This window comes from Panthera pardus, unplaced genomic scaffold, assembly GCF_024362965.1.
Source record: "Panthera pardus isolate Hobbes unplaced genomic scaffold, ASM2436296v1 HiC_scaffold_16, whole genome shotgun sequence".
Classification (NCBI taxonomy): domain Eukaryota; kingdom Metazoa; phylum Chordata; class Mammalia; order Carnivora; family Felidae; genus Panthera; species Panthera pardus.
Window position 1 is genome coordinate 40044128 of NW_026526721.1, and position 27685 is coordinate 40071812.

Genomic DNA, 27685 nt, shown 5'->3' on the forward strand with positions numbered 1-27685 from the left:
AGGAAAATCCATACCGTTTTCCAGAGTGGCTGCACCAGCTTGCATTCCTATATTCTTGTTATTTTATATGATTAACTGTTACTTATTTATAGAGATCCATTAAAGTCTCCCTCTACAGTCATTATTTGTCTTTAAAGTCTCCCTCTACAGTCATTATTTGTCTATTTCCCACTGGATATCCAGCTTATGGGTCTTTTGTATATTGTGGTGCTTGATTATTGGGCACTTAAAGATATATGATTGTCTAGTTTTCCTATATGAAATTTATTTCATCTTTTATTTTCATTGAATTCATCTTATCTGATATTATCCTTCTTTTTTATAGGTCTGCCTCAAATTTGTTGGCCTGAATCATTTTATAGTTGAATTTTTCTTACAAACAAAATATTATTAGCTTTCATCTTTACCTAATCTGGATAGTTGATCTGGGTATCTTTCCTTTTTAATAGGTGAGCTTACCTTACAATTTTAATTAGCTTCTTTAAATATCAGATTCCATTATACCTGGACCAAAAATTTTTCCGTGTTTTCTTATTTCTTCTTTTGTCACTATTTTTTGACACTGATGGATAATTTCTTGATTTGTTTATTTTTTGATATTATAGCCAAGTAGAGTTGATGTGTATTCTATTAGAAATTGATATAGATCATTGCTTAAATTTCTTATCATTTCTAAGATTGTGTGGCCTGATAGAAAGTGAAGGGAACAAATGGTTTCAAAAGAAACTTCTTTCATCAAAATGTCATCATCTATTCCATTTGATGTTACTGCCCTTGCCACAATAAACTTCAGTAGTGTCCAATTCCTTGCTTGGCCAAATGACACATTTCTGGATTAGCATGCCTCTCAAGGCTCCAAGGAAACAGCAGGTATGGGAATAATACCTTCCCTTCCTACCCAAACTTTCTTTTGCTGCCATTACTTTACCCACATGTATGGTATGTCAGATAGAGCCTGCTAGCACTCTCTTTGCTTCATTCATCCCAGATACACAGCTTTTCTGAAGGAGGTAAAATTTTAATTACTTTTCACTATGCCTTCCATCAGATTGATTCACACTATTTCAAGCAGAAATTCCTGAAATTTGTGCCAGGAAGATGTCAGGTATCACTAGTTTTTAACAGTAGCTCAATCATTTTCTTCTTTACTGGTTTATAAGTTATTTTAATATGAACTCAAGTGGGCAAAGAACTATATGCAATCTTGTAAAGAAATTCCTCAAGTTGTGGCTTTGACCCGGTTTATACATCATATGAAGAAGTATAAATTGTAACTTTGCACAGGTGTTATTAATTTTAAGAAGCATTTGGCCAGATGTGTATACATTGAATTCTTTATCTAGCTGAGATAGAGCTTCTGTCAGGTCTTATAAGCTTAGAATACTAAAACTTTCTTATTTTCCCCCAAATGATCTAACTCTTTTTTAATGTACCAATTGATCATAGACTAGGTACTCATATATAATCCTGATTTCAGATACTTCATTAACTTCTCTCTTCTCATAGTTCAAAACGGCTACTTACTTCATACTCCTTAAATTCTCAGTTAGGATATTTTCAGTTATATGTGAACAGGGGTCATAAAATTAGGACTTATCCAACACTCTGGCTTACTGCTTCTTTAAATGATTATTTTTAAATCTTCCCTTGCAGTTCAGTTATTTTTGGATATTCAATAGAGTTCTGTTGTGAAAAAAGCATTCCTACAGACAAGTTCGGAAACTACTTGAATTCAATAGTTCTTGGCACAATGACACATTTAAATTGCAATTTGAAAAAGGAGCAAGGTAAGGTTATGAGTAAATAAGGGGAATAAAGGAAATTGATGGATTTTGTTTTGTAATAGTGGGAAGTCTTTGCAGCATAAAGGATATGACAATAATATTTCAAATGTGAACTGATGAAAACTCAGCTCTGAAAGGTATGTAATAACAAAGGAAAGAGATTAATATTAAAATTATTTTTAAAAATGCTTTTAAAGATTCTGGATGAAAATGTTTGACTAGTGGTGTTCCAGTGAATGTTAATCAACCAACGTTGGGAGGGAGAGCAAGAGCCCAGATTTGTAAAGTTTGCCGATTTTCCTATTGCAAACAGTGTATCATGATCAATTTCTTTTTTTTTTTTAATTTTTTTTAACGTTTATTTTTTTTTGAGACAGAGAGAGACAGAGCATGAATGGGGGAGGGTCAGAGAGAGAGGGAGACACAGAATCTGAAACAGGCTCTAGGCTCTGAGCAGTCAGCACAGAGCCTGACGCGAGGCTTGAACTCACGAACCACGAGATCATGACCTGAGCCAAAGTTGGACACTTAACCAACTGAGCCACCCAGGCACCCCGTATCATGATCAATTTCCAACTAATAAAATGAAGTCACTGAACACATTTGGGAAGAAATGTTCCCAATGGTTTTTGGCCAGTGGGAGCTAAGTCCAGCATACCTCTAGTATAATCTTTTTTTTTTTTTTTCAGTATAGGAAGTTTATTGTCAAATTGGTTTCCATACAATACCCAGTGCTCATCCCAAAAGGTGCCCTCCTCAATACCCATCACCCACCTTCCCCTCCCTCCCACCCCCCATCAACCCTCAGTTTCTTGTCAGTTTTTAAGAGTCTCTCATGCTTTGGCTCTCTTCCACTCTAACCTCTTTTTTTTTTTTTCCTTCCCCTCCCCCATGGGTTTTTGTTAAGTTTCTCAGGATCCACATAAGAGTGAAACCATACAGTATCTGTCTTTCTCTGTATGGCTTATTTCACTTAGCATCACACTCTCCAGTTCCATCCATGTTGCTACAAAGGGCCATATTTCATTCTTTCTCATTGCTACGTAGTACTCCATTGTGTATATAAACCACAATTTCTTTATCCATTCATCAGTTGATGGACATTTAGGCTCTTTCCATAATTTGGCTATTGTTGAGAGTGCTGCTATAAACATTGGGGTATAAGTGCCCCTATGCATCAGTACTCCTGTATCCCTTCGATAAATTCCTAGCAGTGCTATTGCTGGGTCATAGGGTAGGTCTATTTTTAATTTTTTGAGGAACCTTCACACTGTTTTCCAGAGTGGCTGCACCAATTTGCATTTCCACCAACAGTGCAAGAGGGTTCCCCTTTCTCCACATCCTCTCCAGCATCTATAGTCTCCTGATTTGTTCATTTTGGCCACTCTGACTGGCGTGAGGTGATATCTGAGTGTGGTTTTGATTTGTATTTCCCTCATGAGGAGCAACGTTGAGCATCTTTTCATGTGCCTGCTGGCCATCCGGATGTCTTCTTTAGAGAAGTGTCTCTTCATGTTTTCTGCCCATTTCTTCACTGGGTTATTTGTTTTTCGGGTGTGGAGACTAGTATAATCTTAATAACATTTTAAAAAATGATTACCAGGCTATGTAAGATCTAACTGGTAAAAACAAAGGATATTTTATACCTGGTACTCTCATATTTAAAGTAAGGAACAAGGCAGTGTGATGCAATTCAAAGTGATCAAGACCATTAGGACCAGAAACTGATGGGTTTGAATCCCAGCACCATCACTTAGTGTGTGATTTTAGCAAAATTACCTAATTTATCTAAGCCTTAATATATTCATCTGTAAATTTCTGAATAACAAAACCTATTTCACTAGCATCTTGTGATGACCAAAAGATATAATATGTAAGAATGTAGCTCATATATAAGTAGATATTAAATACTTTTTTCTCCATCTTCTGTACTACTCATTTCCTGTCCTAACTCATTAGAAAGTAGTAAAATGAGGTCAGAATTGATGTAATATGATTAGTAAGGAAATGGTCATGTCTCTAGTGTTGGCACACCTATGTAGCAACCTGAAAAATTGCTTTTATATAGGAAGGAAAATTCTTTTCTTTTTAATGTTTGTTTATTTTTGAGAGAAAGAGCATGAGCAGGTGAGGGCAGAGAGAGAGGGAGACGCAGAATCTGAAGCAGGCTCCAGGCTCTGAGCTGTCAGTGCACTGTGAGATCAGTATGAACTGTGAGATCATGACCTGAGCAAAGTCAGGTGCTCAACCGACTGAGCCATCCAGATGCCCCTAGGAGGGAAAATTCTTGAGAAATGTAGACACCACCGCAAGAGAAGAATCACTTACATGTTTTCCTTTCCATTTCTGAAGTGTCAAAATAAAATAAACACAAAACTTTGAGGAATTGAGGGGACACGTGGCACACGGATAATCTTTACAACTTGATGCTGTTGCTTATCATTTTGGAGCCTCTCTGGTGAAAGAAATAGAAGACAAAAAATGTAGAAAGGGTATTGAGTGGATCAACCTGTGGTATTTGCCACAAAAATACAAGTCTGCAAAAGGTAGGAATAATATGTCATGGGAATTCATGGAAGAAAATAACTTTTGGCTATCATAAAGGAGAGACTTAACCTCATATCATTTGAAATGATAGTTGCAGGATTTTGGTGAGTAGAAATTGTCAGATTTGGAGTATTTTCAGTGAATCAAACAAAAAAAAAATGAATTGACACAGAAGTATGAGAGATTTTTTAAATAAAAACTTCTGCCCTTTTTTTAAATTTTTTAAATGTTTTATTTATTTTTGAAAGAGAGAGAGAGTGGAGGGGGGAGGGACAGAGAGAGAGGGAGACACAGAATCTGAAGTAGGCTCCAGGCTTTGAGCTGTCAGTACAGAGCCCGATGTGGGGCTTGAACCCATGAACTATGAGATTATAACCTGAGCTGAAGTCGGATGCTTAACCAACTGAACCACCCAGGTGCCCCTGAAAGATTTTTTTTTAACAGAAAAGTGAGTAACCTAATGTATTTCAGTTGCAAACTAGACCCAGGGTAGGATCAGGAGATACACTACAAAAGTAGCTTGGTACCTAATTAACAAATGAGCCAATGTGAGATTTTCCATTTCCTATGAAGTTAACGTATTTGAAGATGCATGCACTATATTAGCTGCTTTACATATGTTTCTGTTTAATTCCCAAATCAATACTAAAAAGAAAGCATCATCTCATTTTATGGAAAAGGAAACTACTGCCAAATTGAAATTAGATGACTTAAGGTTATACAACTTATCAGCAGAGAGACATTGAAAAGTTTTGACCAGGGAGGTTACATGATGGGGAGTACAAATTCCTATAGTTATTTGATATTGGCTAATTAAAATTCTTAACTGAATTTTACACCAAATGTAAAATTAGAAGCTATTGATTACTGCAGACACAGAAGCATCATTCTTCAGTAGCAGATGATAATGTCTTAGTAGCTTTCCTTATGGAAGCAAGAGTGACCAACCTAGCATTTCACTTCCTCCCTCTTTACAGCATATCATTGAAGGTGTTTTTGTCCTTTCTGGTATATTAAACAAGCTATCTAGGCAATTATTTCAGGATTTTTATCTAAGTTTTCTTTGAGGAATACATTAATCCATCTACTCTCCCTCAATGACTTAGTTTGGATTAATTTTTCAGTGTCATTTGAAGACAGCCAAGCCTTGAGGAAATTTGAAACATGACAAAAGCATGTGGTTAAGCAAACAACAACATATGCAAATATATGATTCTAGTGGAGGAGAAGGACTTAGTTGAGTGGCTAGGGAGATAATCATTCTCTGTGGTTGTTCTTACTGAAATCACCAGTGATCTCCAAATGGGTAAATTCAAAAACAACCTTCAACTTCCATCCCATCTTATCACTTGGCAGTATCTGCTATAATTTATAGAAGTTACTTCTTTTTTTTTACAACCACTTCATTGAGGTAAAATTCACATGTAAAAAGCTGTAAATATTTAAAGTATGTATACAACTTGGTATCTTTGGACATAAGTATACATCTGTGAAACTGTCACCAAAATCCATGCCATAAACATACCTGTCACTTCCAAAAGTTTTATCTTGCCCTCTTCATTATTTCTTGGTAATAAGAACACTTAACATAAGATCTACCGTCTTAGCAAATTTTAAAATATACAGTACTGTGTTATTAATATAGGTGTTGGGCTCCTGGGTGGCTCAGTCGGTTAAGCATCTGACTTCAGCTCGGGTCAGGATCTCATGGTTTGTGAATTCAAGCCCCACATCGGGCTCTGTGCTGACAGCTCGGAGCCTAGAGCCTGCTTCGGATTCTGTGTCTCCCTCTCCCTCGGCCCCTCCCCCACTCATGCTCTGTCTGTCTGTCTCTCTCAAAAATAAATAAACATTAAAAAATTTAAAAAATAAATAGGTGTTATGCTGTTCAATATGTCTTTAGGATGGATTCATCTCCCATAACTGAAACTTTGTACCCTTTGACTGATACCTCTCTGTTTTCCCCTCCCCCTAAGCCCTGGCAATCACCATTCTACTCTCTCTTTATAAGAGTTTGACTATCTTAGATTCTTCATATAAAAAGGATCATGTAGTAGTTATCCTTTTGTGACTGGCTTTTTCCATTAAGGTAATATCCTACAGGTCTATTCATGTTGTTGTGAATGGCAGAATTTCCTTCTTTTTAAGGCTGAATAAATAGTATTCCACTGTGTGTGTGTGTGTGTGTGTGTGTGTGTGTGTGTATGTGTGTAAAAATATATATATATATTTACACACATACACACACACACATATGTGTGTGTATATACATATATATATATATATATTCTTTATCCATTTGGGTGGTTTTTGATCTTGGTTTTGTGCATAGTGCTGCAGTGAACATAGGCATGCAGTTATATTTTCAAGATTATAATTTTAATTCCTTTGGATAGGTACCCAGAAATGAGATTGATGAACTATATGGTAGTTCTGTTTTTAATTTTTTAGGTACTCTTCATGCAGTTTCCATAGTGGCTACAACAGTTTATTTTCCCACTGCAGTGCACTAGGGTTCCCTTTTCTCCACATCCTTGACAAATTTGTTATCTGTTGTCTTATTGATAATAGCCATTCTAACAGATGTGAAATGGTATTATTCTGGTTTTAATTTGCATTTTCCTGATGATTCATAATGTTGAGTACTTTTTAATATACCTGTAGACTCTTTGTATGCCTTATTTGGAGAAGCATCTATTCAGATGCCCAGGGTTTTTTGTTTGTTTGTTTGTTTGTTTGTTTGTTTGTTTGTTATGTTTGCTTTTGCTCTTATGTATTTTGGATATTAAACCTTTATCAGATATATGACTTGCAAATATTTTCTCCCATTCCATAGGTTGCCTTTTCATTCTCTTTATTGTTTTCTTGCTATGAAAGATTTTTAGTTTGATATAGTCCCAATTGCCTATTTTTGCTTTTGCTGCCTGCACTTTTGATGTCTTATCCAAGAATTACTGCTAAAACCAATGTCAAAAAGATTTTTCCTTATGTTTCCCTCTAGAAGTTTTAGTGTTTCAGGTCTTATGCTTAGGTCTTTAATCCAGTTTTAGCAAATTTTTGTGTACGGTATAAGATAAAGGTTCAATTTCATTCTTTTACATGTGTATATTCAGTTTTCCCAACACCATTTATAGAAGAGACTGTATTTTCCCTGTTGTGTATTCTTGGCACCTTTCTCAAAGATCAAGTGACACTTATATGTGGATTTTATTTTGGGGCTCTCTATTCTGTTTCATTGGTCTATATGTCTGTTTTTATGCCAGTACCATACTATTTTGATTATTGTACCTTTGTAATATATTTCAAAATTAAGAAGCATGATAGCTCCATCCTTGTTCTTCTTGCACAGAATTGCTTTGGCTCTATAGGACCTTTTGTTGTGCCATATAAATTTTAGGATTGTTTTTCTATTTCTGTGAAAAATGACTTTGGGATTTTGATAGGGATTGCACTGAAATCTGCAAATTGTTTTGGGTAGTATGGACATTTGAATGATATTAACTCTTCCAATCCGTAACACAAAATGTCTTTGTAGTTATTTGTGTCTGTTTTTTCTGTAATCAGTATTTTATGGTTTTCAGTGCACATGTCCTCTACCTTCTTGGTTAAATTTATTTCTAAATATTTTGGGGTTTTTTATCCTATTGTCAATGGGATTGTTGTTAGAATTTTCTTTTCAGATAGCACGTTGTTGGTACATAGAAAAATGTAATTTTTATATGGTGATTTTGTATACTGCAACTTTGCTGAATTCACTTTTTAGTTCTAATGAGGGTTTGTGTGTGTGTGTGTGTGTGTGTGTGTGTGTGTGTGTGTGTGTAATCTTTAGGATTTTCTACATATAAGATCATGTTATCTGCAAACAGAAATAATTTTACTTCTTCCTCTCTCATTTGGATTCCTTGCATTTCTTTGTCTTGCCTGATTGTCCTGGCTAGGACTTCTAGTACTATGTTGAATAAAAATGATGAGAGCAGGCATCCTTGCCTTGTTCCAGATCTTGAAGGAAAAGCCTTCAATTTTTCATCATTGAGTATGATACTAGCTGTGGGATTTCTGTATGTGGTCTTTATTGTGTTGAGGTAAGTTCCTTCTATACCTATTTTGTTGAGGGTTTTTATCATGAAAGTGTGTTGAATTTGTGAAATGCTTTTTCTGCATTTGTTGAGATTATTATGGAATTTTTATCCCTCATTCTTCTAATACAGTATATCACATTGATTCATTGACATATGTTGAACCATCCTTGCATACCAGGGATTAACCCCACTTGGTCCATCTGTATCATCCTTGTAATGTACTGTTGATTTGGTAGGCTAAGAATTTGTTGAAGAATTTTGCATCCATATTTATCAGAGAAATTGGCCTGTAGTTTTCTTTTCTTATGGTATCTTTATTGGCTTTGATATCAGGGTGATGCCGGCCTCATAAAATGAGTTTGGAAGTGTTTCTTTCTTCTTCTATTTTTGGATGAGTTTAACAAGGATGAGTATTATTTTTTTTTAATGTTTGGTGGAATTAACTTGTGAAGTCATTTGGTCCTGGACTTTTTCTTTGATAGAATATTTTTTATTTCAGATTCAATTTCCTTATTTGTTATTCATCGATTCATGCTATTTTTTCTTGATTCAGTCTTATTGTATTGTGTGTTTCTAGGAATTTATCCATTTATTTTACATTTCCAATTTATTGGTATATAATTATTTGTAATAATCTCTTATGATCCTGTTCATTTCTGTGGTATCTTTTTTTCTTGATTAGTCTAACTAAAGACTTTGTTGATCTTTTCAAAAAAAAACCCAACTTGTTGGTTTATCGTTTTTTATTATTTCTTTCTACTAACTTTGAGCTTAGTTTGTTCTTCCCCTTTAATTCCTTGAGGAGCAAAGTTAAATTATTTAATTAAGAACTTTCTTATTTTTTAATATAGACATTTCCTGACATAAAATTCCCTCTTTATACTGCTTTGCTATATTCTGTAAATTTTTGTATGTTATGTTTTTATTTTCATGTGTCTTAAAATAGTTTGTAACTTCCCTTTTGATTTATTTTTTGATCCAATGGTTGTTCAAGAGTACATTGTTTAATTTCCATGCATTTGTGAGTTTTCTCATTTTCCTTTTGTTATTGTAGTTTTATTTCATTGTGATTGGAAAAGATACTTGGAATGATTTTAGTCTCCTTAAATTTGTTGAGATTCATTTTGTGACTTGGGATGTAATCTGTCTTGGAGAATGTTCTACATGCACTCGAGAAGAATGTGTATTCTGCTGTTGAGCGAAACATTCTGTATGTGTCTGTCCGTTCCATTTATTCTAGTGTTGTTCAAATGAACTTTTGCCTTATTGATTTTCTCCATTATTGATGGTGGAGTAGTAAAGTCTATTACTATTGTATTGTTGTCTATTTCTCTTTTAATCAGTCAGCATTTGCTTCATGTACTAGGTGCTCCAGTGTTGAGTGCATGTATATTTATAATCGTTATATTTTTTTTGGTGAAATTGACTCTTTTTGATAATATTGCTAAACATTTTGTCTTTCAAGACAATTTTTGGCTAAAAATCTGTTTTGTGTGGCTTAAGTATAGCCAGCTGCTTTCCTTTGGTTACCATTTGAATGGATTATATTTGTCCATCCTTTCACTTTACTCCATGTGTATCTTTAAATCTAAACTGAGTCTCCTATGGACAGCATTCATTTGGAAATTTTTTTCATCCATTCAGCGACTTTACATCTTTTGATTGGTGAGTAATTTGATTGATTTGAAGTAATTTATTGATAGAAAAGGACTTACCATTGCCATTGTGTTGTTTTCTGTCTGTTTTGTAATTCTTTTATTTTCCTCTCTTGCTGTCTTCCTTTGTGATTTGGTGGAGTTTTTTGGTAGTAATATACTTGATTCTTTTCTCTTAATCTTTTTTAATCTACTGTAGGTTTTTTCTTCATGGTTGCCAAGAGGCTTGCACAAAACTTCTTATAATTATAACAGTATGCTGCAAACTGATAACAACCTAACTTCAATCATATACAAAAGCTTTACAGTTTTATCCTTTCACACTTTATGTTATTGATGTCAGAATTTACTCCTTTTTATATTGTACGTCTTCAATCAAATTTTTGTGGTTCTACTTATTCTTAATACTTTTAGCTTCAGAAACTCTTTCTTAAAACTCTCTTTGATTAGTTTCTACAACAACACTTTCCTGATTTTCTGGCTTATAAGTGTTATATATTTTATATAATTTGTTAAGTTGTTTAATATTTTGGATAGTACTTGGGAGGCAATAGGTGTGGCAAAAGCAAGGGAGTAGAAGAGTGATAAAAATCAAGTACTTTTAACCTTTAACCCGATCTAAAGATTCTTCAGTCTGGCCTCTGTCTACATTTTCAACTTCATCTCTAAACCAGATTAACCTGCCATTCCAAATTTCTCAACCAAGAGCCACTTAGCAATCACAGCCTCAATAAAATCTTCCTAGAGTCTCTCTAGAAATTGTTATTCAACTTACTGGCCTCTCACAGCTCTTATTTGTATGTATTTATAGTTGAACGAATTGTATTTATGTGCAATTATGTATAAAAAAATATCTCCCCCACTCTCATCATGTCATGAGCTTCTGAAAAGCAAGGAATATGTCTAGTTATTGTGTACCCAGTAACTACTGATAAAAATAAGGTTTAAAAAATCAGCAAATGCATATTTAATAAACAAATGAAAGTTCAATGAATTAATACTCCCTGGGCTTCTTATTATTTTCCACAAAAGAACTATAATAATTCTTTTCCTCCTTAAAACTTCAAAATTGTTATATCGAACTAAGAAAACGAATTACAGAAATATTTTTATAAACAAAAAGTATATGCACAAAGTAGACCAATTTGAATGTTATGAGTCCACAGTTCTTCTGATGTTACAAATAGCCACACCCATGTATACAGGCACCTGCACAGAGACACAAATGAAACTAAATGCTAATTCTTACATTTCCCAATGTACAGAAAAGTATCAGTTTTGCTGATTTGGTAGCCCTGCAACTGAATGCTATCAAAGAGGTATTAACTTTGTTCAACATAGCTTTTTTTTTAATAAGATGGTTTATATTTATTTTTTAATTTGAGAGAGTGAGAGAGAGAGAGTCTAAAACAGGCCCCACGGTTGAGATCATGACCTGAGCTGAAATCAAAAGTTGGACACTCAACCAACTGAGCCACCCAGGTGCCTTCATTCAACATAGCTTTTTGAATTGTCTTAGACTACATTTTATAAATGAGATGCACAGCTGGAATGTGACTTGACCTCTGTTTCTGGCAAGCTTTCAGATGCCTCTACTCCAAGTAACATAAAGGAAGTGTTTGGTTTTTTTTAAGGAAGTTTTAATCTAAAAAGTTAATACAAAGGATAAGATTACTAAGATATTTTAAAATATGCGTCAAATTTTTCATCATTCATTGATTTTGCAGATGTCGCCTCGGTACTATTGCTCATGTTGCTGATGAAGCTATGCTATATAAAGCACAGCTCTGTCAAATTCGAGAGAGTTAGTAGAAAGATATTCTTTGTCAGAAGTTTAATTGACAAGTACATATTCCGTGAAAACTGTCTGATAACCTCCAGAATGTCATGCTGCTTTTGTAGGGTCTCAAAGAGACACCATTATCAGGAAGGAAAACAAGAGTTCTTGTGATTTATTTTTGGTTGCTCTAAAGAATTATACAAATGCAGTAAAACTCAGAATTCTGCACATATTTATTGCTTCGTGTTTGAAGAGATCTCACCAGAGACACCTTAGCGTAGATGTAAAACAACCCTCTGAATGAATGAGAGAAACTAGAAAGAGCTGTACTAAGTACATGCATATGTAAGACACAAATCTTCAGATTTTTCCCCCAAATATTGACAGTACTGATAACAATTGATACAGAGTCTACAGAACTCTAAAAATAATCCATGTACAAGGCAATGGGACTGAAGGCAAGGTGATAGTAAAGAGTCAAACCCTCTGTTTAGCATAGCAAGGTTGCATATTTTTTATGTGTCAAGAGAAAATCTGGAAGATTCTGTATTTGTGACATTCTGCCAGAACCACACCAGGAAGGCTGCTCACAGAATAAGGTAACTCCAGAAGCAGAAGAATCTGCAGAACAGGAGGAATGGTGGAAGATGACAGATTAGACCTAAATGTCATCCCAGACCTCCACTTGATGCACAGGAGACCTGCAATCCTCTTGTGCCAAATAGTGGCTTTTAGACTCCTCTACCACCACCCTTTCTTCAGCCCCCTATTCCCTATCCCTGCCTCTCTCTAACTATGCTTTCCCCTGTTTATGTATCACACAGACATACCATCGAGCCACTAGGCTAAACCAATCCAATCAGGAAAGGAGTCTAAAGCAAAGTATTTAAGTAGGCATTTACTCTCAGGGCTGTGTATGTACCTCCTTAAATTTTGATCACTAGAAACCTTACCTGTCCCATCTTAGCTCCAGATGTGAGGGAAGAGTATAATGGGGTATCTTAGTTCAGGATGCTATGACAAAGTACCATAGACTGGATGGCTTACAAACAACAGAAATTTATTTCTTGCAGTTCTTGGAAGCTAGGAAGTCTCAGATCAAAGTATTCACAGATGTGGTGCTAGTGTGTTTGTTTCCTGGTTTATGGATGGCTGTCTCCTCTCTTCTAATCCTCCCAGCGGAGGAAGGGAAGAGAGAGCTCTCTGGGCCCTCCTTTTTAAGGGATTAGTGATCCCATTCATGAGGGTTTTACCCTGGTCACCTAGTGGCTTCCCAAAGGTCCACCTCCTAATAGTATCACATTGTGGATTAGGTGTCAACATAATGAATTTGTGGGAGACATACACATTCAGACTGTGGCATAAGGTACTTTTAGAATACTCTCTGTATGCACTGCAAGAGTTTGACTAGCGTCAACAACTTATTGAAATTTATAGAACCTTATTGCTAGATTTATAAAGTTATATATTGGTTCTTGTTGCCTTTCTGTCTTCAGCTTTGGCCTAAAATTCTAGGGAGCAGGAAAAATATCCTTTAACTTCTTGTTACCCATAGAACAACAAAGAGAGTTTACTTGGAGTTTTTCACTGTTATAAACAGTTTAATGAGTTGTCTTATACATGTACTATTTTACTTTATTTAAATTATATCTGCATAATAAATTCCAGCAATGGGATTACTAGTCAGATGTTATAAACGTTTTTGGGACATGTTGCTTACGGCCAAGGTTCTTTTGAAAAGAATTTTACCAACTGTCACTGTAAATTTGTATGGTTGTGTTCACTTCTCCACAACCTGATGTACATATAAGTATTTTAATTGCTAATCCAATTGGCATAAGATGATTAGATTTTATTCTCAGCTCTTCAATATTTTTACCTCGTTGTGTCAATTGTTTTAGTTTTTGGCTTATTTTTATAGGACAGTTTTATTTTTTTATCTGGTTTGTGAGTTTGGATTATTTAAATTCATAGAAGAATGCTAGTATTTTAGTAAATTACCTAATTTTAACTAGACTCTTTGTTATTATTTTTTCTCTTCTTTTTTTTCTTTGACATCACCATTATAGTGCTCTTTCTTTTCAAAATATTTTCTGATTTCCCCCCCAACCCATTTATGCTGGGTTTGGTAAGTTGTATAAAGAAATAAAACTGGAAAATTAACTTATTTATTGATTAAAAAAACTTCATATTGACCAGTATCTCCATCATGCCAACATTTAAGATCATAAAGTTTTAATGTATATAAGATAATAAAAGAATATTAGCCAATATGAAGTTAAATGTTTTTGTATTTTATAAATTCCCTAAAATGAGATTTAATATTAATTAGTATTTCAATCAAAATCTATGCTTAATATTAACAAACTACAGACATTAGTAAATTTAGGAAAAATTTAATATTGAATGTGAAAAATTTAATTCAAACTTACTGGACCTCTTTTCAAGGATTTTGCACTGATAATTATAGTTGTGTGTGTGTGATAATTTTAATTTTTAACTTTAACATTCTGCTTTTTTACATTTCTGTATGGATATTTTAATTTGTTTTTGAGCAGTAGAAATACTTCAACCCAACTTTGGGAAGTAGTAATTATGAGCAAGTCTAAATCTTAGAATCTGATAGACAAAAGCAAAATAGATAGACATGAGTAAATATTTCAATAACATTGGTTTCCTAGAATTATGAACCACTTTACCATGATTTATACTTGTATGCAAAGAATTGGATGCATTGCTTACTGCCCGTCTCTAAGAGAAATATGTAATAAGATGGTCACATACCATCAAAGATGCAATTAGATACTTGGGAATATAATAATATGTTGTTTTAGAATAATTACTTAATAGCACTTCATAAAATGATGGGTTGTATTTTTACATTCTTTAAATTTAAGAGGTAAATTTTAAGTAATGAGTTTGAGAGTTGATACTGGTACACTTGGTTAAAATCAATATTATAAATTTGTTACTATTAATGTTACTAGTTTTCTATCTTGAAGGCAATGGAACAAACCAAAAATGAAGTGGCTAAGTCTTACAGGTTTGACTAGCAGTAGTATTTATGTTTTGTAAGTTTTGCATGACCATGTGAATACTAACTCCAGTTAATCAAATTTTAAATTTATTTTGAATGATGCTAAATATGACCAAGTCAAAAGTCCATGTACTCATGGAACATGTCAAGCAAAACAATTAATTTTTTAACTGAAAGTGATGTCCATTGATTTCCTGACTGATCTAGACAAGCCGTAGAAAGATTCCCAATGAGTAACCCAAAGGCTTAAAATAAGTTACATTTATACAATCCTTATATCTTCCAAAGTATGTACAAGTACATTATTTTCTTTGATTCTCTTATCAACTCTATGCATTAGGAAAGACCAAAATTATTAGTTTCTTTTTTTTTCCCATGAGATGTTGACCCCAGCTGACATAGCCAGCAATCTTATGGTATTCTACCCTTAGTCCCACAAAGAATGACATGTAGTATGCTACTAACTTATTCCATATTAAATGTTAACAATTTGATGTCCCATGCCTACTAGAAAAGGGCTTTCACATAACGCCTCAAATCTCAAAATATTTGTGATTGCCTTTCAGTTATTGGTAAACACTAGTTTTGCTCCCCAGGTAGAATAAATTTTGTCATAATATTGTAGAATAAATATGTCATATTGTCATATGACCATTCTCCCGAGTGTCATAATGAAACTTGCTCGCAATTCTCTAATTGATTCTTTAATTGTCTGGTAGATATTGATACATGTTAATTACAAAAAGAACTAGCCAAATATCCTTATTTAGTTAGTATGCATTTCATAACACAGCTATTACAGTTTATATTCATACACACACACACACACACACACACACACACACATCTTTTCTTCTTCTTTGACTTCTAAACCTGTTTCACTTAAAAGTGGCTATGAGGGAGCACCTGGGTGGCTCATTTGGTTGAGCTTCAGTCTCGGTTTCAGCTCACTTAATGATCTCCTGGTTCGTGAAATCGAGACTCCCCACTGACAGCACAGGACCTGCTTGTGATTCTCTCTGTCCCTCTCTCTCTGCCCCTCCCCTGCTTGCTCTTTTTCTCTCTCTCAAAATAAATAAACTTGAAAAAAGTGGCTATCGGTAGCAGAGGAAGAGCTACAGCTGCATCAGTACATCAAAGTCAGCGTGTATTTTGGCCGAAAAAGTTTCAAGACAATAAAAAAGAAATCATTTGTTTCTTTCTTTTTTAATTTCTTTTTTTAAGGATGAGCTAAGAAGAGCCAGTGAGATTAAAGTAGACTGTGAGCCTTTGGCGGACTTCTCACAAGAACAGGAACTTGAGGAGGCAGAGTGGTGATGAAAACCGATCATTTGATCTATCACAATATGGTGAGCATTCTCAGATTCAAATCATGAAGAAAAATAAGTTGTAAGTTAGGGAAAATATGAAGAAAACAATGTGGCAAATCAAGGAACTAAAAGCAGAAGTGGCAGTGGGGGGATGAAAGTCGTGAGTACTGTTTCCAGAAAAAGCCACCACCATTGACTAATTGGTTCACTAGTGGCCAGAGGTTTAAAGGTGAGGGGAGAATAGGTCTAAGAACCTGCTGGAAGAAGATAAGGTAGAAACTTAGAAATGTTGGTAACAAAACACTTGAATAAGTGAACATGAATGAAAGAAAAAGTGAATTAAGAGAAATGCTTCTAGAAAATGAAAAATGGACATTAAATACTATACTGAAAGAAAACCTGCAAAATTTCAGATTTAGCAAAGAATTTTAATAATCATCAAGACTTGGAAAATTCAATTTTTCATTTTTATTATTTGGAGGGATTATAATTATCTCTAATAGAATGACAAATCATTTTTAGCTCTTATCTCTCCATGTTTCTGAGGCTATTTGACATAATAGTCAAAGTAAATTATCATTTTAATCACAGTCACTGCTTATCTTGTTCAGGCTGCTTACTGCCCAGTGTGAAGGGGCCATTCATAGATTACCCATGCAGGACACAATCTGCACAACCCTTATACATGCCTCTGATTCTAAGTGTAAATAAGAAATCAAACTACATAATAAATGGTGGGATCCTGGGAAGAGCAAAGGATTAAGAGCCATAACTTCCTAGTTCAGGTTATATACTCCTACCTGGAAGACATTCTTCAAATCAGTCAACCTCTCTGAATCACAGTGTGCTTATTAGCAAAACAATGATAATAATATTTACTTTCCAAACCTTATACAGTTGTCTGAGATCATCAAAAATGTTTCATAAAACATCAAGTTTTATAGAAATGCATATTATTATTTAGGATAGTAATGTAATCATAAGGTAACTCTGTTGCCGTGTATATGAATTTTAATAGTTATTAGGAGACAGCCTGGCATACTGTATCATGTCAGCTACAGTTCCAAAGCTAGAAGTAGTTGTTTAATAAATGAACTATTTCGTGTATGTGTGTGAAATGGATACCCAAAATGTTACCATCTGTGAAAAATACTTTTAAGTTTAAATTTTTTTTAATTTTTTTTTCAATATATGAAATTTATTGTCAAATTGGTTTTCATACAACACCCAGTGCTCATCCCAAAAGGTGCCCTCCTCAATACACATCACCCACCCTCCTCTCCCTCCCACCCCCCATCAGCCCTCAGTTTGTTCTCAATTTTTAAGAGTCTCTTATGCTTTGGCTCTCTCCCACTCTAACCTCTTTTTTTTTTCCTTCCCCTCCCCCATGGGTTTCTGTTAAGTTTAAATTTTTTTAACGAGAGAGAGACAGACAGACAGAGCCTGAGTGGGGGAGGGGCAGAGAGGGAGACACAGAATCTGAAGCAGGCTCCAGGCTCTGAGCTGTCACCGCAGAGCTGGACGCGGGGCTCGAACTCTCGAACAACGAGATCATGACCTGAGCCAAAGTCAGATGCTTAACCAACTGAGTCACCCAGGCTCCCCATAAATACTTTTAAGTTTGTACTAATTTGTAATTCTCTATATTAGACTTAGAAATCCTGGTGGTCCCCATTCTCCTTACTATTCTTTTTAAAAGGCTTTTATTTTCCCAGTGCATTGATTCACAGTTATGATAGAGAGTATCAACAATTTATAAGCTGTAGTGGATTGCCAGTTTGAGTTTCAGAGAAGTAACATAGAGAGCAGAGGTGTTCTGTTGCAAAAGCCTCTTGCCATGCAGTCTATTTTCCAGATGGTGGAATGCTCTAGGAATTTCAGCCCTCTTCCCTTCTTTATCCACATTCATATTGTCTCAACTGTTCCCATGGCTGAAAAATTTTTCAATGTTTTCCGATTATAGTTCCAGTCCTGAATTTCCCATGACCTCTAGACTTAGCTATCACATGACTCTGCACCATCCTTGTGTGTCCAACCTACATCTCCAGATCACCAGATCAACCTCTCAGTCTACCTAATTTGTTTCTCCCCAAATTTTCCCTATTTTTCTTATAGTGCTACTAAACCCTTGGTTGCTTAAGTCAAAAATATGGATGTCATTCTTGACCCCTCCTTTTCCTTCTCATCCTCATCTAGTCCATCAGCAAAAGTCCTATTGATTCTACTGTAATATATATACTTTATCATGTCCTGTAAAATGCTATATGATCAGATCCCTGGCCATTATTTTAAGCTCACTCATCTATGTAAAACAGGCCTTTTTACTTGTTACTCTTCATAGCTCAAAGCCCTCTTGGAAATTATATTTCTACTTATGTGTTTATTTATTGTCTGTCTCCCCTGTTAGGAAAGGACTTGTCCAGTTTTATTCACAGATCTGTACCTACAATGCTGCCTATCACAATACTTGTGAATGAATGAATTCATAACCATAGTATGAATCCATCAGTGGAAACGGGCTGGGAATCCATGGGAATCAGACTAATAGCTACACATGATCATCAGTGTGCTAGATGTTCTTCCATAAATGCATTCTTTGTTAACGAAATACATTCTTGGCATTCCTTTTGAATACAGAGAGCCAAAAATATCGTATTGATTCAAAGAAATAATTCTACCTATTTTCAACTCAAGTTAATTCTGTAAGAATGGAAGCTCTAAAAACTAATAAAGGGAAAGTCATTTTTGTTTTTGTTTGAACTCTTCATCTCTCAAACTTCCTTCCCTATATCCTGAATGTTTATACTTAGGAATTCATTTCATCTTTCCTCCCATAGTCAAACATGATGTTCAGACTTGATGATGGCGATCATAAGAAGTAATATTATGCCAAATCCTTTCAAATTGTGCAATAGCTAAGGCACATAAAAATGTGCCATGGTGGTAAATCTGTTTTTCTACTCTTCAAATGTCTTATTTGCCCTAACAACTTTTCAGACAATACCCTTAATCGATTAACTTTGCAGTGTCATTTACATATCTCTTACCAGAAAAGTAATGTCTGCTTCAGATCCTAAAATTGCATTTGATATCTTTAAATGATCCCAAATAATAACCCTCAGAGTTCTCTGGACCTGACTGATAATGAATTTTATAGTCCACTATAGTGTTCATTTGCTCGGGCTTGCAATAAATTAACTACCAGGAGATGTATGAAATGTGCTGTTGTAAAATCTCTGGTTTTTCTCTCTTGAATTTATTTGAATAATTACTGAAGTATGTCTCTTTTTTTTCAGGTCAAATTTAAACTTCTAATCATGGAGTTTATACCTCCTCCCATATTCTATATGTTGGTAGAAGTTACCTTCTTTTATCTACTCTCTCAAGCCAGAAGATTCATTTCTTAATGCCCAGCTTTCCTTCATTTCATATATCAGCTGGGTTACCAAATCCTCTCAGTTCTGCTTACAAAATATCTCTGGCACCTACTCCTTTTTGTCTTGAACTGTGACCTCTTTGAAAGATTGACCCATTCTAGCCTCACAGAGATGTATTGACCTGGTTTCTGACTGTACCACACCTTCCCCGTAAAACCAGAGTTAGCTCAGGGTCATGTCCCAAAGCCTTCTCCCTGCAAGGCAGTAAGATTTGGCAATGGTGGGTTGCAGAGATTCTACTTTGAGGTAGGAGATTCTACAAAAAGAGTGTTAAGAGGTGGTATCAGACAGGTAGGGCTTCAGATCCTGTCTCTGCCTCTACCAGTGGTATCATCTTGGGCAAGTTCACCTCTCTGGAACTTAATTTAACCATATGTGACTTTGAGATAGTAGTGCACACTTCATAGGGTTGTTGTGAAAACTACATAAGATCGTGTTACTTAAAGATATTTCCTGACGTGTGTTGGATGCTCACCGGATGCTAGTTCTCTTACTGCATTTTCCTGCCACTCTGGGCACCATCGTATGTTACCCACAACACACTTGCAGAAACCCTGCATTGTTTCCTAGGCCTCTTGTACTGATCTCTTTTGAGTAGCAAGGATTTCCTTTTTTTCTCAACAAAGATAATGGGACCTAATGAGACCCTATTCTGTCTCAGGGAAACTGTTTCATTCTATGCTTCTGAAAATCCTCATTCTAGAATAGCTGGAAACTATTTCCCTTCATGCTGTCTTCTTGTTTTGATATATACATCAATGACTCTTTTTAGATGAGAAACAAAAGTACAGATTTTTTAGCCTTCTCTATCCTACTCTTGCACATGTTTCCAAACTCAGTTCTGACGCTCACTCTTTTTCACTGTTTGGCTTTCTCATGAAGTTCATCTTTTTTCATTCCTTTGTGCCCACATGATCAGTCTCTCCGATTAGAATGCCCATCCTCACTTGTGCTTATATGTTTGGCTAATGCCTGATAGTTTTTGCTAAAGTCCTTTAGAAAACTTTGTCAGCCATGGCCTCATCTCAGTCAATTTTTCTCAGCTTAGTATTCCCCTTGAACTTTCATATGTCTCTGTAAGTATGCATCTTGTCATATTTGTGCTGTTTATGTACGATTTGTCTTCCCCACTGTCAAATAAACTGTTTGAAGAGAGGTAGTACCACAGCACCTACAATATGCTTAAAGGTCCATAAATAATTACTGGCTAATGGAAGGTGTTATTATCATTTTTCCTATTGCCCTTACCTATTTAAAAATTTCTTTCCAAGATTTTATTTGTCAAACTGTACTACCATTTTGTACCCTATGTCATAAACAAATATGATTTTTATGTAAATCTATTTTCATATACTCCTGAACATCAAGATTTAAAAATCTAGATAAATACTTTAGTATGTGTGCTTTTCTCATTTGTATGAAAATAACATTCTGCAATTGAGACTTTAAGCTGAAATATTTCAAAGCCTTTTTCAAACAAAATATCAAATCTTTAGAAAAATTAATTCTATTTTAGTCAATTTATTAGATAAAGAAATTGGAAAACAATGGAGCATAATTTCATCAGCCTTCAAAATAAGCACTCTCCTTTTTCTTCCCAAATTTATTTTATATTACAAAATGGTGCACCAAAGTATATTTACCGTGATAGCCCTGAGAGAAACTCCTTACTTGAAAAAGGATGAGGAGATATGGGAATAACCAGTATCCAGCTATTATACACATTTAACCTCAAGACAGCCAGGCCATAAGAAATCACACTCATCCAGAATCTGTATCCTTCTCTCCTGGGATAACTTAATGAAATTCTATGGTTCTCTGCATGGAGTCTTCACCACTAAGGGGAAGGTCAGAGAGAGCAGAGCATTTGAACATATAGCCGGTAAGCCTACTCTATGGTAGATCTAGACCAGATCTAGAAGGCTTGAAGATTTCTCTAATTTTATCTGAGGGGGGGGAGGGTAATTGTACTGTCTCTTTCCATATATGTACTGTCTCTTTCTGTATATGTGATATATTATTTACATTATTTTAAGATCTTTTAATAAATTTTGTCCCATCTCTTGAGAAATTTGGAAGGTAATCTATATCTCTACAGTCTTCGGTCTTGTGTATGAGAATCTTCAAGTACCTACTTCGTAAAATAGCTGACAGTGGGGAACTTGTACTTCTTGACAGAACACGAGTGGAGAGTGTCATTCAAGTTTGATTAGTTAAGCATTAAAAAATATTAGTCTCATGCCTGGGGAAAGATAAGAATATCTTTAGCCCCTTTTCATTACTTTAAAAGGAATTTTCTAACAAATTCAGTTTGAATACAATGTCTGTAACAATGGGGAATGGAAAATTGAAACCTATAGATAATCCAAAATTTTATTTTAAAGAGCACATTAAACCTTTGTCCCCAATGAGTTTCTTAACACTTAACATTGCTCGGAGTTGAGAATTAATTTGTGTGGCTTCTGCCTCTTTATTTGACACCTTACCCACAGAGGAGGGGTTGATCAATAGTAAATTAGGCACTCAATACAGAGTAGCCAGAAAAGATTGAAATCAGAAACAAAAGGACTTGAGTCAATGACAAAATTCATATCTAGCCCTTGAAAATTTAAAATAAAATAAATCTTCATTTTGGTTTTATTATAACAATGGACATTCTAAGAACTAAATGCAAAACATTTTGAGTGTGTGAATTTTCTGGAAAGGATCATCTCTTATCATTAATATCTTTGATCCAACTTTCTGGATCAAAGAGTAAAATAATTATTTCACATTGTCTCGAGTCCATTCCTTCCTAAACAACAAAACAGAGAAAAAGAAAACGTGTTTTTTTTTCAAGTGCTTTTTATCAACAGAAAATCATTTGTAGATGTGGTCCCATTTCAAAGGTAGATAAGTAATAGTTTTTATTTGTGGTGCCAAGCCAGCATGCAAACAAACAAACAAACAAACAAACAAACAAAAAACCAATAAGATCTGTCCTGAGGCTATGTTTGGTTCTCCCGTTCCTTTGAAAAGACTGACCACCCAGCCAGCCAGTACAGTCCAGCAAACCCAGCAGCAACCACTGACAACTTCCTCCACAGGCTCACCAGCACTTCCTTCTGCCTATTTCACGACTTCGGTTTTGTCTCCAAACTCTAATAGTTTGGTTGTGTGACTTCGTGAGAATTATCCACTAATTTCTAAAGGGATATTCATTTTTTATTTACAATCATTTGAGGATAAGTTAACATTCTTTATTTGTATGTAACATGCAGAATCTGAAAGCCAGCACTGAAATTATCAAACGAAGCCTAAGTAATTTGTTGGATATGCCTAAACAAATAGGCAGGCACCTGGGTGGCTCAGTCGCTTAAGTATCCAACTCTTGATTTCTGCTCAGGATACGATCCTCTGGATCATGAAATAGAGGCTGCGTGGGGCTCTTCACTAGCAGCACAGAACTTGCTTGGGATTCTCTCTCTCTCCCTCTTGATCTGCCGCTCCCCTGCTTGCTCTCTATCTCTCTCTCTCAAAATAAATAAGCATTAAAAAAATTGTTTAACCCCCAAGTCATCATTAGTCTAATATATATGATGGTATTCCTCTAATTTAAGCAAAACTTAACTTTTAGTCTTATTTGCAAAATAAATGGAGTCATATTATAAATATAAAAATGAATTTTTTATTTTGAAAATAACTTGGCAGAGCATATAAAAAAATTCTCCCTGAGCATTTAAATATTTAATGTAGACATAATTTTTGTAGTGTATTTGTTACCCTAGAATATAATTCTAGAGGGATTGTAATCCCCTTGAAGTGATGTGCAAAACTGTATGTCCTTGCATATATTATTTTTGGAGAAAAGATAAAATAGCTTTCCTCATAACCATGGCATAGAGTAAAATCTATTTATTATGTGTTAATTCTTCTGTGTGTGTGTGTGTGTGTGTGTGTGTGTGTGTGTGTGTGTGTGTGTTTAAATACTAAAATATGCCCATGTGTATGGACTCACTGAAGTGTATGAAGAATAGCAAAGAGTCCACCAACATATGCACATAGATATATTTTCAGAACAGCAGGACTCTTCTTGGTCATAACATAAATGATATGTGTTATAATGGTGCAATTTTATTATTCATTAGCTCATTTTATTACGCTCTGGTTTGTCATCATAAATATATTAATGTCTCATGATTTCTCTTGGGTATGGAAAATTTTTCTTTATCGAGAAACCAAATACCTTGAAACTAATAGAAGCACAATAGATTTGAGAGGATCTATTTAATGAAAACACAGTGAAGTGATACCTCACTAAATTTTGGTTGCTTTATTTTTTTAAATACAAAAAACTATTTTGGATTTTTAACAAGTGACCATGCAGTAGAGGGCTGGAAAGGTGAGCACCGATGTTATGTTGCCGCCTATGTCTTGAATTAGGAGACTGATGGACTTGCTCCAGACAATTCAGGTTGTGTAAAAAAGTTTTTGGGTAAAAACTGGTGTCACTTCACAAAAATGCTTTTCCCTGGTTGTTTTTCTAATCAATGTGTATGGCACATTTGAAGTAGAAATGGATTTTAAATAAATATTATGTATACATTTGAGATACAGTTTCATAAAAGAAAGACTGTGTCCTATTCAGTACAGCATTCTCTGTGTCTGACATTCAATCAATAATTGAATGAAGAAACAATCAATCCATTGGACAGTATATACTGTAAATCCATAGTTATCCTGGTGTTTCCTGCAAGTTGTTGGCACATTGTGTGACCTCAGGAATAACTCTTTAGATGTTCTTATATATATGAGAGGAATTTTCTGTTATGATGGATAAGCATGATACAGAAAAGTGATAACCTAGTTGTGGTGCACAAACATTTTGACCTATAAAGTATAATAGTGATAAAAATATTAGTAGCTAAGTTTTATAGGGTCCTTGTCCCTTAAAGGATATTAATAAAAATTATATAAACAAGACAAGAAAGAATGCTTTTAATATCTAACAGGCACACTCCAAATTATTTAATAATCTAGAGAATATGCTTTGTTAAATTCACTGTTGCTGAGGAAAAGTCCAGACTTAGTTACATGTTACTTTGCAGATATTTTTCTAACACAGAAATAATTTCTTTCCAGGAACAAAATAAACCCAACTGGCATAGATTATTACTCCATAGAACATTAATCAGTATTAAATCTTACCTAGATCTTGTACTAATAATGTTTCAAAATGACTATAAATACCCAGATCCTCAAAATGCTATGGGTCAGCCTTGCCATCTGATTGGCTTATCCATTAATTAGCACACTGAATAAAATCTTTGACAAATATTTAACATATATTTGTAAATGAGTCATGTTGTTAACTTTTTGAAAATTATACTTACACTATGTAGGGATGATTGTATTCTTCATAACCACATGAGCAACATACTAAAATCATCTCCTTGTACTGTTATTATTAACAGTGATTGGTACTGCTGTCATCCCTGTGAGGAAACTGAGAATTAGCGAGACTAAGTGACTTGCCCAAGGTCACACAGTCAGTAAGGATTACAGACTCTAATGTCATAAGCCTGTCCTCTTTTTTTTTAATGTTTATTTATTTATTTTGAGAGAGAGAGAGTGTGTGTGTTGGGGGGGGGGGGGGGGGACTCGGTAGCTGAGATCATGACCTGAGCCAAAATCAAGAGTCAGCCACTTAACTGACTGAGCCACTCAGGTGCCCCCTCAAGGCAAAAACTTTTGTCTCTTTTGCGGAATCAAGGCAAACCTTTTTCTTTTTCTTTTTTTTTTTTTTTAATTTTTTTTTAATTTTTTTTTAACATTTATTTATTTTTGAGACAGAGAGAGACAGAGCATGAATGGGGGAGGGTCAGAGAGAGGGAGACACAGAATCCGAAACAGGCTCCAGGTTCCGAGCTGTCAGCACAGAGCCCGACGCAGGGCTTGAACTCACGGACCGTGAGATCATGACCTGAGCCAAAGTCGGCCGCTCAACCGACTGAGCCACCCAGGCGCTCCAAGGCAAACCTTTTTCAAATCACCCCAGGGTTTCACATTTGACATTATCAAGAATTGATATTATAGCAAAATAATGATATTTGAAAGTTATATTTGAGATCTTTGAAAATTTTATCAAGAGTCCCAGGAATAAAAAGCCTTTGGATGTTGGATGAATACAGAAAATATTTGCAAAGTTTTATTTTTTTTGCTGTTTTGTTTTTGTCTTCAAACTGGCAAACTTCAGACTTGTGTGACAGGGTTTAAGTGTCTTGAAATCACCATTCTCTTACCTGAACATTCTTCTTTAAGATGTGAGAGTCTGAATCAACAACACTTTTTCTTTAGCTGTTAAGGAAAGGCCATGTATGAGAGATTTTTGCATCTTTAGACTTTTTTTAGTTGCAAAGATAACAGTTTATCTTTGTCTGCAGTGTTCTTTATCCTGGCTGTAAACTGTTTGGAAAATTGTCATTGTTTCCACTGGTAAACTCTGCTTCTTTGAGAGTTATATTTAGATCAAAGCATATAGAGTGAACAGGGCTCTGCCTCTCTTAGGTGTCTAGAATGTTCTCAAACTGCAACAAGGAAAAAATAAAAATAAAAGCCTTAACTGTTTGCCCTGAGCCTACTACATCAAAACACCCTAATCTACCTGTTAAAATAAAAGTATATTTCTTGGCCTCCTTCCTGACCTACTGGATCAGAACCTCTGAGCTGGGATCAAGAAGATAGTATTTCAACAAACAATGCAGATAACCCCTGCACTCTATAAAGCATTAAAAATAAATCCTCTGTATATTGTTATAAAGCTTGCACTTATACACAGATTCTTATCTTTTTAATCAGAAAAAAAATCTACCTACACTTAAAAAAATTTCTTAATGTTTATTTATTTAGAGAGAGAGAGACAGAGTGCAAATGGGGGAGGGGCAGAGAAAGAGGGAGACACAGAATCTGAAGCAGGTTCCAGGCTCTGAGCTGTCGTCACGGGGCTCGAACTCACAAGTGGTGAGATCATGACCTGAGCCAAAGTCAGATGCTCAACCAAATGAGCCACCCAGGCACCCCTACTTACATTTTAAATAAGTAGTTTAGGAATCAGAGTTCACATGCTAAATTCTGATGAAAGGAAAGTTATTTTGTTCCATTTTTGAAAAATATATAGATTGGCTGCTAAACTCAGGAGGATATTTTGTTTTATATATGGCAAGTAACTACTTAGTAGGATGAATATCCTCTTACAAATTAGCTAATCATGTTCCTAATTCAGTGATTTTATTTCTGGGATAGAGATGGTGTATTTGGATGTAAAACCCAAAGTAGGAGTCCTCTAATCAGTAAACTCCATGTGATAAATGATTGAATTCCTAAATTAGAACTGTAAGATGTTGTGTGTGAGCGTGTGTAAACAGATGTATACATATACATACACACATAAGGTAAGCATAATACTTATGTGTATGTATACACATATGCATGCATGCACACACACACACACACACACACACACACACACACACACACAAATACATTGGTACTCTACCACATAAGCAGATACAGTGCTTTCCCTACTTAAAGAATCTCTCTCTGCCAAATTTATACAGTTATGCAGTATTTGATATCTACTTCAAATAGTTTAGAAGTCAATAGACCACGCATATTAAGCAATTAGCAATGTTTTGGTTATTTTTCAATTTTCTGTTCTTCCTTTCAGAACTGATTCAAAAAGACTATCGTTTCCCAGTTCTTAAGTTGAAACCAAATTCCTTCCTACCATGAACTTCATCTATGACTAGATCATACATTCTCCTAAAGAGAGATCCAAATTAGAAGTAAATTGAACCATTAGTGGGACCCATTTGATTCCCCATGAATAAGTCTTTCCCAGAGCACTTGTTACCTGGTCTGTATTCTCTGGGAATGAGCCTTCTAACGCAAATGAGAAACATTCCTCAGGGCACTTTCAGACCTTTGAGTTAGTTGTAGCACACCAGTGTGAAGGATCCTAGCTTGATAATTTTATGGGCACAAGCACTAAACCCAAACCAACACCTTTACTGCTTGT

General features: G+C 35.0%; 1 long non-coding RNA gene across 2 annotated transcripts in view; it reads left to right on the forward strand.

The window, feature by feature from the left end:
- Positions 1-27685, forward strand: part of LOC109255363 (uncharacterized) — a 92024-nt gene that overhangs the window by 12875 nt on the left and 51464 nt on the right. For both annotated transcript variants that reach the window (XR_002075198.2, XR_008422436.1), the window contains exon 2: positions 16107-16231. This is a non-coding gene — a long non-coding RNA (uncharacterized LOC109255363). The remainder of the gene's footprint in view (positions 1-16106; positions 16232-27685) is intronic.